Source organism: Oncorhynchus mykiss, chromosome 8, assembly GCF_057628025.1.
Source record: "Oncorhynchus mykiss isolate SJ-2025 chromosome 8, ASM5762802v1, whole genome shotgun sequence".
Taxonomy (NCBI): domain Eukaryota; kingdom Metazoa; phylum Chordata; class Actinopteri; order Salmoniformes; family Salmonidae; genus Oncorhynchus; species Oncorhynchus mykiss.
The window spans coordinates 34614787-34627547 of record NC_143029.1 but is presented as its reverse complement, the minus strand read 5'-3'; the positions used below and the strand labels follow the sequence as shown (position 1 = coordinate 34627547).

Sequence of the window (12761 nt, the reverse complement as noted above, 5' to 3'; positions counted from 1 at the left end):
TAGGTTGATTTGAAGATATTGGTACATATGCAGAAACACACAAGAAATGTGATGTCATGCAAAAACAGGTAAAATATATATAATCTGCCTAAATATATCATCAAAGGTGTATCATCAAAAGTTGTACACAACAAATAGGCAAAACACCAAATCAATAGATATGCATATCAAATGCCTTTAGTGATGGTGAATGTAATTTGCCTAGTTTGAGAGCTCTTTCCCAATGCAATTATGCAGTCTAAAATATGCACAGTGTGATTTCAATTGTTTTCTGATTATTGTCAAATATATGAATTATTATATTTGAAATTATGTAACAACATTCCAACCTTGTATAACTTAATCTAGTACAAACATATGACATGATTCCACTTTTTGTATTCGTTTGCATCACCTTCAATAAGGGACTTAATTGAAGGTGAATCTCAAATTCCAATGATTTGGCTAATCATTATTGTGGCTCATTTCACACAAGTAAATGAACCTATCCGAACTGTCTGTCTGTCGATGGTGATGGGAGAGCTGGCCTCAGTTTCATGCTAGGCATCGCGCTAGCACTTACTCCTCCCTCAACGGTCCGTGCTGCATTTTGTTGCCGGTATTCACACATTTTGTCAGTAGTAGTCAGTATAATTCTCGATTATCAGAAGGTATTTTTATTTTTTTTTTTACCTTTATTTAACCAGGCAAGTCAGTTAAGAACAAATTCTTATTTTCAATGACGGCCTGGGAACAGTGGGTTAACTGCCTGTTCAGGGGCAGAACGACAGATTTGTGCCTTGTCAGCTCGGGGGTTTGAACTCGCAACCTTCCGGTTACTGGTCCAACGCTCTAACCACTAGGCTACCCTGCCGCCCCGTATAACGGTAATTGTTTTTGGAAAGCTGCAAAACAGTGTCGACTTTTCATGGTCTGCTAAACATTTCGAAGTGACAATTTGTGTAGCAGATAAAAATAGGTTTTTAAAAAATGAAAAGATTAGGTCTTGATGTTTTGCCAAGGCTGCACTGCAGCATCTACTCACAGGTATTATCCCACCACTGGACAGCACGGGGGATTTGACCTGCTTCGTTTCCGACCTGGGCCGGTTCACCCCTCCTTAGACAACCTGGTGGTCCCAGGCTCCCCCAGGAACACCATATCGATACCGAACTTAGCGTGGACACCCGTTCGACATAGCGTGCTGCAGCCCAGAGCTCCTCAGCTCACTTGATCCACCAACCTCAGCCTCCCAGTGACTTGGATTACAGGCACATGCCACTGCACCCGGCGAGATATTCAGCTGCAGGTAAAGGTGATAGAGGTAGGAGTGTGTGACATAATTACGAAGGATGGTTGTAGGATAAAGGCCTTTGCATGGTATAAACTAAGAAGTGCTGCTTCTATAAAGCTAGTGCATACACTGTCATTGGATGTCCAGTTGGTCCCTTGGTAGGTTTTGGTTTGATTTGAAGATATTGGTACATATGCAGAAACACACAAGAAATGTGATGTCATGCAAAAACAGGTAAAATATATATAATCTGCCTAAATATATCATCAAAGGTGTATCATCAAAAGTTGTACACAACAAATAGGCAAAACACCAAATCAATAGATATGCATATCAAATGCCTTTAGTGATGGTGAATGTAATTTGCCTAGTTTGAGAGCTCTTTCCCAATGCAATTATGCAGTCTAAAATATGCACAGTGTGATTTCAATTGTTTTCTGATTATTGTCAAATATATGAATTATTATATTTTAAATTATGTAACAACATTCCAACCTTGTATAACTTAATCTAGTACAAACATATGACATGATTCCACTTTTTGTATTCGTTTGCATCACCTTCAATAAGGGACTTAATTGAAGGTGAATCTCAAATTCCAATGATTTGGCTAATCATTATTGTGGCTCATTTCACACAAGTAAATGAACCTATCCGAACTGTCTGTCTGTCGATGGTGATGGGAGAGCTGGCCTCAGTTTCATGCTAGGCATCACGCTAGCACTTACTCCTCCCTCAACGGTCCGTGCTGCATTTTGTTGCCGGTATTCACACATTTCGTCAGTAGTAGTCAGTATAATTCTCGATTATCAGAAGGTATAACGGTAATTGTTTTTGGAAAGCTGCAAAACAGTGTCGACTTTTCATGGTCTGCTAAACATTTCGAAGTGACAATTTGTGTAGCAGATAAAAATAGGTTTTTAAAAAATGAAAAGATTAGGTCTCGATGTTTTGCCAAGGCTGCACTGCAGCATCTACTCACAGGTATTATCCCACCACTGGACAGCACGGGGGATTTGACCTGCTTCGTTTCCGACCTGGGCCGGTTCACCCCTCCTTAGACAACCTGGTGGTCCCAGGCTCCCCCAGGAACACCATATCGATACCGAACTTAGCGTGGACACCCGTTCGACATAGCGTGCTGCAGCCCAGAGCTCCTCAGCTCACTTGATCCACCAACCTCAGCCTCCCAGTGACTTGGATTACAGGCACATGCCACTGCACCCGGCGAGATATTCAGCTGCAGGTAAAGGTGATAGAGGTAGGAGTGTGTGACATAATTACGAAGGATGGTTGTAGGCTAAAGGCCTTTGCATGGGAAAAACTAAGAAGTGCTGCTTCTATAAAGCTAGTGCATACACTGTCATTGGATGTCCAGTTGGTCCCTTGGTAGGTTTTGGTTTGATTTGAAGATATTGGTACATATGCAGAAACACACAAGAAATGTGATGTCATGCAAAAACAGGTAAAATATATATAATCTGCCTAAATATATCATCAAAGGTGTATCATCAAAAGTTGTACACAACAAATAGGCAAAACACCAAATCAATAGATATGCATATCAAATGCCTTTAGTGATGGTGAATGTAATTTGCCTAGTTTGAGAGCTCTTTCCCAATGCAATTATGCAGTCTAAAATATCCACAGTGTGATTTCAATTGTTTTCTGATTATTGTCAAATATATGAATTATTATATTTTAAATTATGTAACAACATTCCAACCTTGTATAACTTAATCTAGTACAAACATATGACATGATTCCACTTTTTGTATTCGTTTGCATCACCTTCAATAAGGGACTTAATTGAAGGTGAATCTCAAATTCCAATGATTTGGCTAATCATTATTGTGGCTCATTTCACACAGGTAAATGAACCTATCCGAACTGTCTGTCTGTCGATGGTGATGGGAGAGCTGGCCTCAGTTTCATGCTAGGCATCGCGCTAGCACTTACTCCTCCCTCAACGGTCCGTGCTGCATTTTGTTGCCGGTATTCACACATTTCGTCAGTAGTAGTCAGTATAATTCTCGATTATCAGAAGGTATAACGGTAATTGTTTTTGGAAAGCTGCAAAACAGTGTCGACTTTTCATGGTCTGCTAAACATTTCGAAGTGACAATTTGTGTAGCAGATAAAAATAGGTTTTTAAAAAATGAAAAGATTAGGTCTCGATGTTTTGCCAAGGCTGCACTGCAGCATCTACTCACATATATTATCCCACCACTGGACAGCACGGGGGATTTGACCTGCTTCGTTTCCGACCTGGGCCGGTTCACCCCTCCTTAGACAACCTGGTGGTCCCAGGCTCCCCCAGGAACACCATATCGATACCGAACTTAGCGTGGACACCCGTTCGACATAGCGTGCTGCAGCCCAGAGCTCCTCAGCTCACTTGATCCACCAACCTCAGCCTCCCAGTGACTTGGATTACAGGCACATGCCACTGCACCCGGCGAGATATTCAGCTGCAGGTAAAGGTGATAGAGGTAGGAGTGTGTGACATAATTACGAAGGATGGTTGTAGGATAAAGGCCTTTGCATGGTATAAACTAAGAAGTGCTGCTTCTATAAAGCTAGTGCATACACTGTCATTGGATGTCCAGTTGGTCCCTTGGTAGGTTTTGGTTTGATTTGAAGATATTGGTACATATGCAGAAACACACAAGAAATGTGATGTCATGCAAAAACAGGTAATATATATATAATCTGCCTAAATATATCATCAAAGGTGTATCATCAAAAGTTGTACACAACAAATAGGCAAAACACCAAATCAATAGATATGCATATCAAATGCCTTTAGTGATGGTGAATGTAATTTGCCTAGTTTGAGAGCTCTTTCCCAATGCAATTATGCAGTCTAAAATATGCACAGTGTGATTTCAATTGTTTACTGATTATTGTCAAATATATGAATTATTATATTTGAAATTATGTAACAACATTCCAACCTTGTATAACTTAATCTAGTACAAACATATGACATGATTCCACTTTTTGTATTCGTTTGCATCACCTTCAATAAGGGACTTAATTGAAGGTGAATCTCAAATTCCAATGATTTGGCTAATCATTATTGTGGCTCATTTCACACAAGTAAATGAACCTATCCGAACTGTCTGTCTGTCGATGGTGATGGGAGAGCTGGCCTCAGTTTCATGCTAGGCATCGCGCTAGCACTTACTCCTCCCTCAACGGTCCGTGCTGCATTTTGTTGCCGGTATTCACACATTTCGTCAGTAGTAGTCAGTATAATTCTCGATTATCAGAAGGTATAACGGTAATTGTTTTTGGAAAGCTGCAAAACAGTGTCGACTTTTCATGGTCTGCTAAACATTTCGAAGTGACAATTTGTGTAGCAGATAAAAATAGGTTTTTAAAAAATGAAAAGATTAGGTCTCGATGTTTTGCCAAGGCTGCACTGCAGCATCTACTCACAGGTATTATCCCACCACTGGACAGCACGGGGGATTTGACCTGCTTCGTTTCCGACCTGGGCCGGTTCACCCCTCCTTAGACAACCTGGTGGTCCCAGGCTCCCCCAGGAACACCATATCGATACCGAACTTAGCATGGACACCCGTTCGACATAGCGTGCTGCAGCCCAGAGCTCCTCAGCTCACTTGATCCACGAACCTCAGCCTCCCAGTGACTTGGATTACAGGCACATGCCACTGCACCCAGCGAGATATTCAGCTGCAGGTAAAGGTGATAGAGGTAGGAGTGTGTGACATAATTACGAAGGATGGTTGTAGGCTAAAGGCCTTTGCATGGGAAAAACTAAGAAGTGCTGCTTCTATAAAGCTATTGCATACACTGTCATTGGATGTCCAGTTGGTCCCTTGGTAGGTTTTGGTTTGATTTGAAGATATTGGTACATATGCAGAAACACACAAGAAATGTGATGTCATGCAAAAACAGGTAAAATATATATAATCTGCCTAAATATATCATCAAAGGTGTATCATCAAAAGTTGTACACAACAAATAGGCAAAACACCAAATCAATAGATATGCATATCAAATGCCTTTAGTGATGGAGAATGTAATTTGCCTAGTTTGAGAGCTCTTTCCCAATGCAATTATGCAGTCTAAAATATGCACAGTGTGATTTCAATTGTTTTCTGATTATTGTCAAATATATGAATTATTATATTTGAAATTATGTAACAACATTCCAACCTTGTATAACTTAATCTAGTACAAACATATGACATGATTCCACTTTTTGTATTCGTTTGCATCACCTTCAATAAGGGACTTAATTGAAGGTGAATCTCAAATTCCAATGATTTGGCTAATCATTATTGTGGCTCATTTCACACAAGTAAATGAACCTATCCGAACTGTCTGTCTGTCGATGGTGATGGGAGAGCTGGCCTCAGTTTCATGCTAGGCATCGCGCTAGCACTTACTCCTCCCTCAACGGTCCGTGCTGCATTTTGTTGCCGGTATTCACACATTTCGTCAGTAGTAGTCAGTATAATTCTCGATTATCAGAAGGTATAACGGTAATTGTTTTTGGAAAGCTGCAAAACAGTGTCGACTTTTCATGGTCTGCTAAACATTTCGAAGTGACAATTTGTGTAGCAGATAAAAATAGGTTTTTAAAAAATGAAAAGATTAGGTCTCGATGTTTTGCCAAGGCTGCACTGCAGCATCTACTCACAGGTATTATCCCACTACTGGACAGCACGGGGGATTTGACCTGCTTCGTTTCCGACCTGGGCCGGTTCACCCCTCCTTAGACAACCTGGTGGTCCCAGGCTCCCCCAGGAAAACCATATCGATACCGAACTTAGCGTGGACACCCGTTCGACATAGCGTGCTGCAGCCCAGAGCTCCTCAGCTCACTTGATCCACCAACCTCAGCCTCCCAGTGACTTGGATTACAGGCACATGCCACTGCACCCGGCGAGATATTCAGCTGCAGGTAAAGGTGATAGAGGTAGGAGTGTGTGACATAATTACGAAGGATGGTTGTAGGCTAAAGGCCTTTGCATGGGAAAAACTAAGAAGTGCTGCTTCTATAAAGCTAGTGCATACACTGTCATTGGATGTCCAGTTGGTCCCTTGGTAGGTTTAGGTTGATTTGAAGATATTGGTACATATGCAGAAACACACAAGAAATGTGATGTCATGCAAAAACAGGTAAAATATATATAATCTGCCTAAATATATCATCAAAGGTGTATCATCAAAAGTTGTACAAAACAAATAGGCAAAACACCAAATCAATAGATATGCATATCAAATGCCTTTAGTGATGGTGAATGTAATTTGCCTAGTTTGAGAGCTCTTTCCCAATGCAATTATGCAGTCTAAAATATGCACAGTGTGATTTCAATTGTTTACTGATTATTGTCAAATATATGAATTATTATATTTGAAATTATGTAACAACATTCCAACCTTGTATAACTTAATCTAGTACAAACATATGACATGATTCCACTTTTTGTATTCGTTTGCATCACCTTCAATAAGGGACTTAATTGAAGGTGAATCTCAAATTCCAATGATTTGGCTAATCATTATTGTGGCTCATTTCACACAAGTAAATGAACCTATCCGAACTGTCTGTCTGTCGATGGTGATGGGAGAGCTGGCCTCAGTTTCATGCTAGGCATCGCGCTAGCACTTACTCCTCCCTCAACGGTCCGTGCTGCATTTTGTTGCCGGTATTCACACATTTCGTCAGTAGTAGTCAGTATAATTCTCGATTATCAGAAGGTATAACGGTAATTGTTTTTGGAAAGCTGCAAAACAGTGTCGACTTTTCATGGTCTGCTAAACATTTCGAAGTGACAATTTGTGTAGCAGATAAAAATAGGTTTTTAAAAAATGAAAAGATTAGGTCTCGATGTTTTGCCAAGGCTGCACTGCAGCATCTACTCACAGGTATTATCCCACCACTGGACAGCACGGGGGATTTGACCTGCTTCGTTTCCGACCTGGGACCGTTCACCCCTCCTTAGACAACCTGGTGGTCCCAGGCTCCCCTAGGAACACCATATCGATACCAAACTTAGTGTGGACACCCGTTCGACATAGCGTGCTGCAGCCCGGAGCTCCTCAGCTCACTTGATCCACCAACCTCAGCCTCCCAGTGACTTGGATTACAGGCACATGCCACTGCACCCGGCGAGATATTCAGCTGCAGGTAAAGGTGATAGAGGTAGGAGTGTGTGACATAATTACGAAGGATGGTTGTAGGCTAAAGGCCTTTGCATGGGAAAAACTAAGAAGTGCTGCTTCTATAAAGCTAGTGCATACACTGTCATTGGATGTCCAGTTGATCCCTTGGTAGGTTTAGGTCAATTTGAAGATATTGGTACATATGCAGAAACACACAAGAAATGTGATGTCATGCAAAAACAGGTAAAATATATATAATCTGCCTAAATATATCATCAAAGGTGTATCATCAAAAGTTGTACAAAACAAATAGGCAAAACACCAAATCAATAGATATGCATATCAAATGCCTTTAGTGATGGTGAATGTAAATTGCCTAGTTTGAGAGCTCTTTCCCAATGCAATTATGCAGTCTAAAATATGCACAGTGTGATTTCAATTGTTTTCTGATTATTGTCAAATATATGAATTATTATATTTGAAATTATGTAACAACATTCCAACCTTGTATAACTTAATCTAGTACAAACATATGACATGATTCCACTTTTTGTATTCGTTTGCATCACCTTCAATAAGGGACTTAATTGAAGGTGAATCTCAAATTCCAATGATTTGGCTAATCATTATTGTGGCTCATTTCACACAAGTAAATGAACCTATCCGAACTGTCTGTCTGTCGATGGTGATGGGAGAGCTGGCCTCAGTTTCATGCTAGGCATCGCGCTAGCACTTACTACTCCCTCAACAGTCCGTGCTGCATTTTGTTGCCGGTATTCACACATTTCGTCAGTAGTAGTCAGTATAATTCTCGATTATCAGAAGGTATAACGGTAATTGTTTTTGGAAAGCTGCAAAACAGTGTCGACTTTTCATGGTCTGCTAAACATTTCGAAGTGACAATTTGTGTAGCAGATAAAAATAGGTTTTTAAAAAATGAAAAGATTAGGTCTCGATGTTTTGCCAAGGCTGCACTGCAGCATCTACTCACAGGTATTATCCCACCACTGGACAGCACGGGGGATTTGACCTGCTTCGTTTCCGACCTGGGCCGGTTCACCCCTCCTTAGACAACCTGGTGGTCCCAGGCTCCCCTAGGAACACCATATCGATACCAAACTTAGTGTGGACACCCGTTCGACATAGCGTGCTGCAGCCCAGAGCTCCTCAGCTCACTTGATCCACCAACCTCAGCCTCCCAGTGACTTGGATTACAGGCACATGTCACTGCACCCGGCGAGATATTCAGCTGCAGGTAAAGGTGATAGAGGTAGGAGTGTGTGACATAATTACGAAGGATGGTTGTAGGCTAAAGGCCTTTGCATGGGAAAAACTAAGAAGTGCTGCTTCTATAAAGCTAGTGCATACACTGTCATTGGATGTCCAGTTGATCCCTTGGTAGGTTTAGGTTGATTTGAAGATATTGGTACATATGCAGAAACACACAAGAAATGTGATGTCATGCAAAAACAGGTAAAATATATATAATCTGCCTAAATATATCATCAAAGGTGTATCATCAAAAGTTGTACAAAACAAATAGGCAAAACACCAAATCAATAGATATGCATATCAAATGCCTTTAGTGATGGTGAATGTAATTTGCCTAGTTTGAGAGCTCTTTCCCAATGCAATTATGCAGTCTAAAATATGCACAGTGTGATTTCAATTGTTTTCTGATTATTGTCAAATATATGAATTATTATATTTGAAATTATGTAACAACATTCCAACCTTGTATAACTTAATCTAGTACAAACATATGACATGATTCCACTTTTTGTATTCGTTTGCATCACCTTCAATAAGGGACTTAATTGAAGGTGAATCTCAAATTCCAATGATTTGGCTAATCATTATTGTGGCTCATTTCACACAAGTAAATGAACCTATCCGAACTGTCTGTCTGTCGATGGTGATGGGAGAGCTGGCCTCAGTTTCATGCTAGGCATCGCGCTAGCACTTACTCCTCCCTCAACGGTCCGTGCTGCATTTTGTTGCCGGTATTCACACATTTCGTCAGTAGTAGTCAGTATAATTCTCGATTATCAGAAGGTATAACGGTAATTGTTTTTGGAAAGCTGCAAAACAGTGTCGACTTTTCATGGTCTGCTAAACATTTCGAAGTGACAATTTGTGTAGCAGATAAAAATAGGTTTTTAAAAAATGAAAAGATTAGGTCTCGATGTTTTGCCAAGGCTGCACTGCAGCATCTACTCACAGGTATTATCCCACCACTGGACAGCACGGGGGATTTGACCTGCTTCGTTTCCGACCTGGGACCATTCACCCCTCCTTAGACAACCTGGTGGTCCCAGGCTCCCCTAGGAACACCATATTGATACCAAACTTAGTGTGGACACCCGTTCGACATAGCGTGCTGCAGCCCGGAGCTCCTCAGCTCACTTGATCCACCAACCTCAGCCTCCCAGTGACTTGGATTACAGGCACATGCCACTGCACCCGGCGAGATATTCAGCTGCAGGTAAAGGTGATAGAGGTAGGAGTGTGTGACATAATTACGAAGGATGGTTGTAGGTTAAAGGCCTTTGCATGGGAAAAACTAAGAAGTGCTGCTTCTATAAAGCTAGTGCATACACTGTCATTGGATGTCCAGTTGATCCCTTGGTAGGTTTAGGTCAATTTGAAGATATTGGTACATATGCAGAAACACACAAGAAATGTGATGTCATGCAAAAACAGGTAAAATATATATAATCTGCCTAAATATATCATCAAAGGTGTATCATCAAAAGTTGTACAAAACAAATAGGCAAAACACCAAATCAATAGATATGCATATCAAATGCCTTTAGTGATGGTGAATGTAATTTGCCTAGTTTGAGAGCTCTTTCCCAATGCAATTATGCAGTCTAAAATATGCACAGTGTGATTTCAATTGTTTTCTGATTATTGTCAAATATATGAATTATTATATTTGAAATTATGTAACAACATTCCAACCTTGTATAACTTAATCTAGTACAAACATATGACATGATTCCACTTTTTGTATTCGTTTGCATCACCTTCAATAAGGGACTTAATTGAAGGTGAATCTCAAATTCCAATGATTTGGCTAATCATTATTGTGGCTCATTTCACACAAGTAAATGAACCTATCCGAACTGTCTGTCTGTCGATGGTGATGGGAGAGCTGGCCTCAGTTTCATGCTAGGCATCGCGCTAGCACTTACTACTCCCTCAACAGTCCGTGCTGCATTTTGTTGCCGGTATTCACACATTTCGTCAGTAGTAGTCAGTATAATTCTCGATTATCAGAAGGTATAACGGTAATTGTTTTTGGAAAGCTGCAAAACAGTGTCGACTTTTCATGGTCTGCTAAACATTTCGAAGTGACAATTTGTGTAGCAGATAAAAATAGGTTTTTAAAAAATGAAAAGATTAGGTCTCGATGTTTTGCCAAGGCTGCACTGCAGCATCTACTCACAGGTATTATCCCACCACTGGACAGCACGGGGGATTTGACCTGCTTCATTTCCGACCTGGGCCGGTTCACCCCTCCTTAGACAACCTGGTGGTCCCAGGCTCCCCTAGGAACACCATATCGATACCAAACTTAGTGTGGACACCCGTTCGACATAGCGTGCTGCAAGCCCAGAGCTCCTCAGCTCACTTGATCCACCAACCTCAGCCTCCCAGTGACTTGGATTACAGGCACATGCCACTGCACCCGGCGAGATATTCAGCTGCAGGTAAAGGTGATAGAGGTAGGAGTGTGTGACATAATTACGAAGGATGGTTGTAGGCTAAAGGCCTTTGCATGGGAAAAACTAAGAAGTGCTGCTTCTATAAAGCTAGTGCATACACTGTCATTGGATGTCCAGTTGATCCCTTGGTAGGTTTAGGTCGATTTGAAGATATTGGTACATATGCAGAAACACACAAGAAATGTGATGTCATGCAAAAACAGGTAAAATATATATAATCTGCCTAAATATATCATCAAAGGTGTATCATCAAAAGTTGTACAAAACAAATAGGCAAAACACCAAATCAATAGATATGCATATCAAATGCCTTTAGTGATGGTGAATGTAATTTGCCTAGTTTGAGAGCTCTTTCCCAATGCAATTATGCAGTCTAAAATATGCACAGTGTGATTTCAATTGTTTTCTGATTATTGTCAAATATATGAATTATTATATTTGAAATTATGTAACAACATTCCAACCTTGTATAACTTAATCTAGTACAAACATATGACATGATTCCACTTTTTGTATTCGTTTGCATCACCTTCAATAAGGGACTTAATTGAAGGTGAATCTCAAATTCCAATGATTTGGCTAATCATTATTGTGGCTCATTTCACACAAGTAAATGAACCTATCCGAACTGTCTGTCTGTCGATGGTGATGGGAGAGCTGGCCTCAGTTTCATGCTAGGCATCGCGCTAGCACTTACTACTCCCTCAACAGTCCGTGCTGCATTTTGTTGCCGGTATTCACACATTTCGTCAGTAGTAGTCAGTATAATTCTCGATTATCAGAAGGTATAACGGTAATTGTTTTTGGAAAGCTGCAAAACAGTGTCGACTTTTCATGGTCTGCTAAACATTTCGAAGTGACAATTTGTGTAGCAGATAAAAATAGGTTTTTAAAAAATGAAAAGATTAGGTCTCGATGTTTTGCCAAGGCTGCACTGCAGCATCTACTCACAGGTATTATCCCACCACTGGACAGCACGGGGGATTTGACCTGCTTCATTTCCGACCTGGGCCGGTTCACCCCTCCTTAGACAACCTGGTGGTCCCAGGCTCCCCTAGGAACACCATATCGATACCAAACTTAGTGTGGACACCCGTTCGACATAGCGTGCTGCAGCCCAGAGCTCCTCAGCTCACTTGATCCACCAACCTCAGCCTCCCAGTGACTTGGATTACAGGCACATGCCACTGCACCCGGCGAGATATTCAGCTGCAGGTAAAGGTGATAGAGGTAGGAGTGTGTGACATAATTACGAAGGATGGTTGTAGGCTAAAGGCCTTTGCATGGGAAAAACTAAGAAGTGCTGCTTCTATAAAGCTAGTGCATACACTGTCATTGGATGTCCAGTTGATCCCTTGGTAGGTTTAGGTTGATTTGAAGATATTGGTACATATGCAGAAACACACAAGAAATGTGATGTCATGCAAAAACAGGTAAAATATATATAATCTGCCTAAATATATCATCAAAGGTGTATCATCAAAAGTTGTACAAAACAAATAGGCAAAACACCAAATCAATAGATATGCATATCAAATGCCTTTAGTGATGGTGAATGTAATTTGCCTAGTTTGAGAGCTCTTTCCCAATGCAATTATGCAGTCTAAAATATG

General features: G+C 40.8%; 10 non-coding genes across 10 annotated transcripts; all 10 read right to left on the bottom strand.

Moving 5' to 3' along the window:
* Positions 1–972: 972 nt before the first annotated feature.
* Positions 973–1271, bottom strand: LOC149981554 (signal recognition particle RNA). The gene has a single exon (XR_016482875.1).
* A 932-nt stretch (positions 1272–2203) lies between these two features.
* LOC149981553 (signal recognition particle RNA) lies at positions 2204–2502 on the bottom strand. Its single transcript, XR_016482821.1, has one exon.
* A 932-nt stretch (positions 2503–3434) lies between these two features.
* On the bottom strand, positions 3435–3733 carry LOC149981552 (signal recognition particle RNA). The gene has a single exon (XR_016482890.1).
* Positions 3734–4665: 932 nt separating this feature from the next.
* LOC149981551 (signal recognition particle RNA) lies at positions 4666–4964 on the bottom strand. The gene has a single exon (XR_016482878.1).
* Positions 4965–5896: 932 nt separating this feature from the next.
* On the bottom strand, positions 5897–6195 carry LOC149981550 (signal recognition particle RNA). The gene has a single exon (XR_016482862.1).
* A 931-nt stretch (positions 6196–7126) lies between these two features.
* LOC149981549 (signal recognition particle RNA) lies at positions 7127–7425 on the bottom strand. Its single transcript, XR_016482899.1, has one exon.
* Positions 7426–8356: 931 nt separating this feature from the next.
* On the bottom strand, positions 8357–8655 carry LOC149981548 (signal recognition particle RNA). The gene has a single exon (XR_016482841.1).
* Positions 8656–9586: 931 nt separating this feature from the next.
* LOC149981547 (signal recognition particle RNA) lies at positions 9587–9885 on the bottom strand. The gene has a single exon (XR_016482897.1).
* Positions 9886–10816: 931 nt separating this feature from the next.
* LOC149981546 (signal recognition particle RNA) lies at positions 10817–11116 on the bottom strand. Its single transcript, XR_016482886.1, has one exon.
* Positions 11117–12047: 931 nt separating this feature from the next.
* Positions 12048–12346, bottom strand: LOC149981545 (signal recognition particle RNA). Its single transcript, XR_016482861.1, has one exon.
* Positions 12347–12761: the final 415 nt, after the last annotated feature.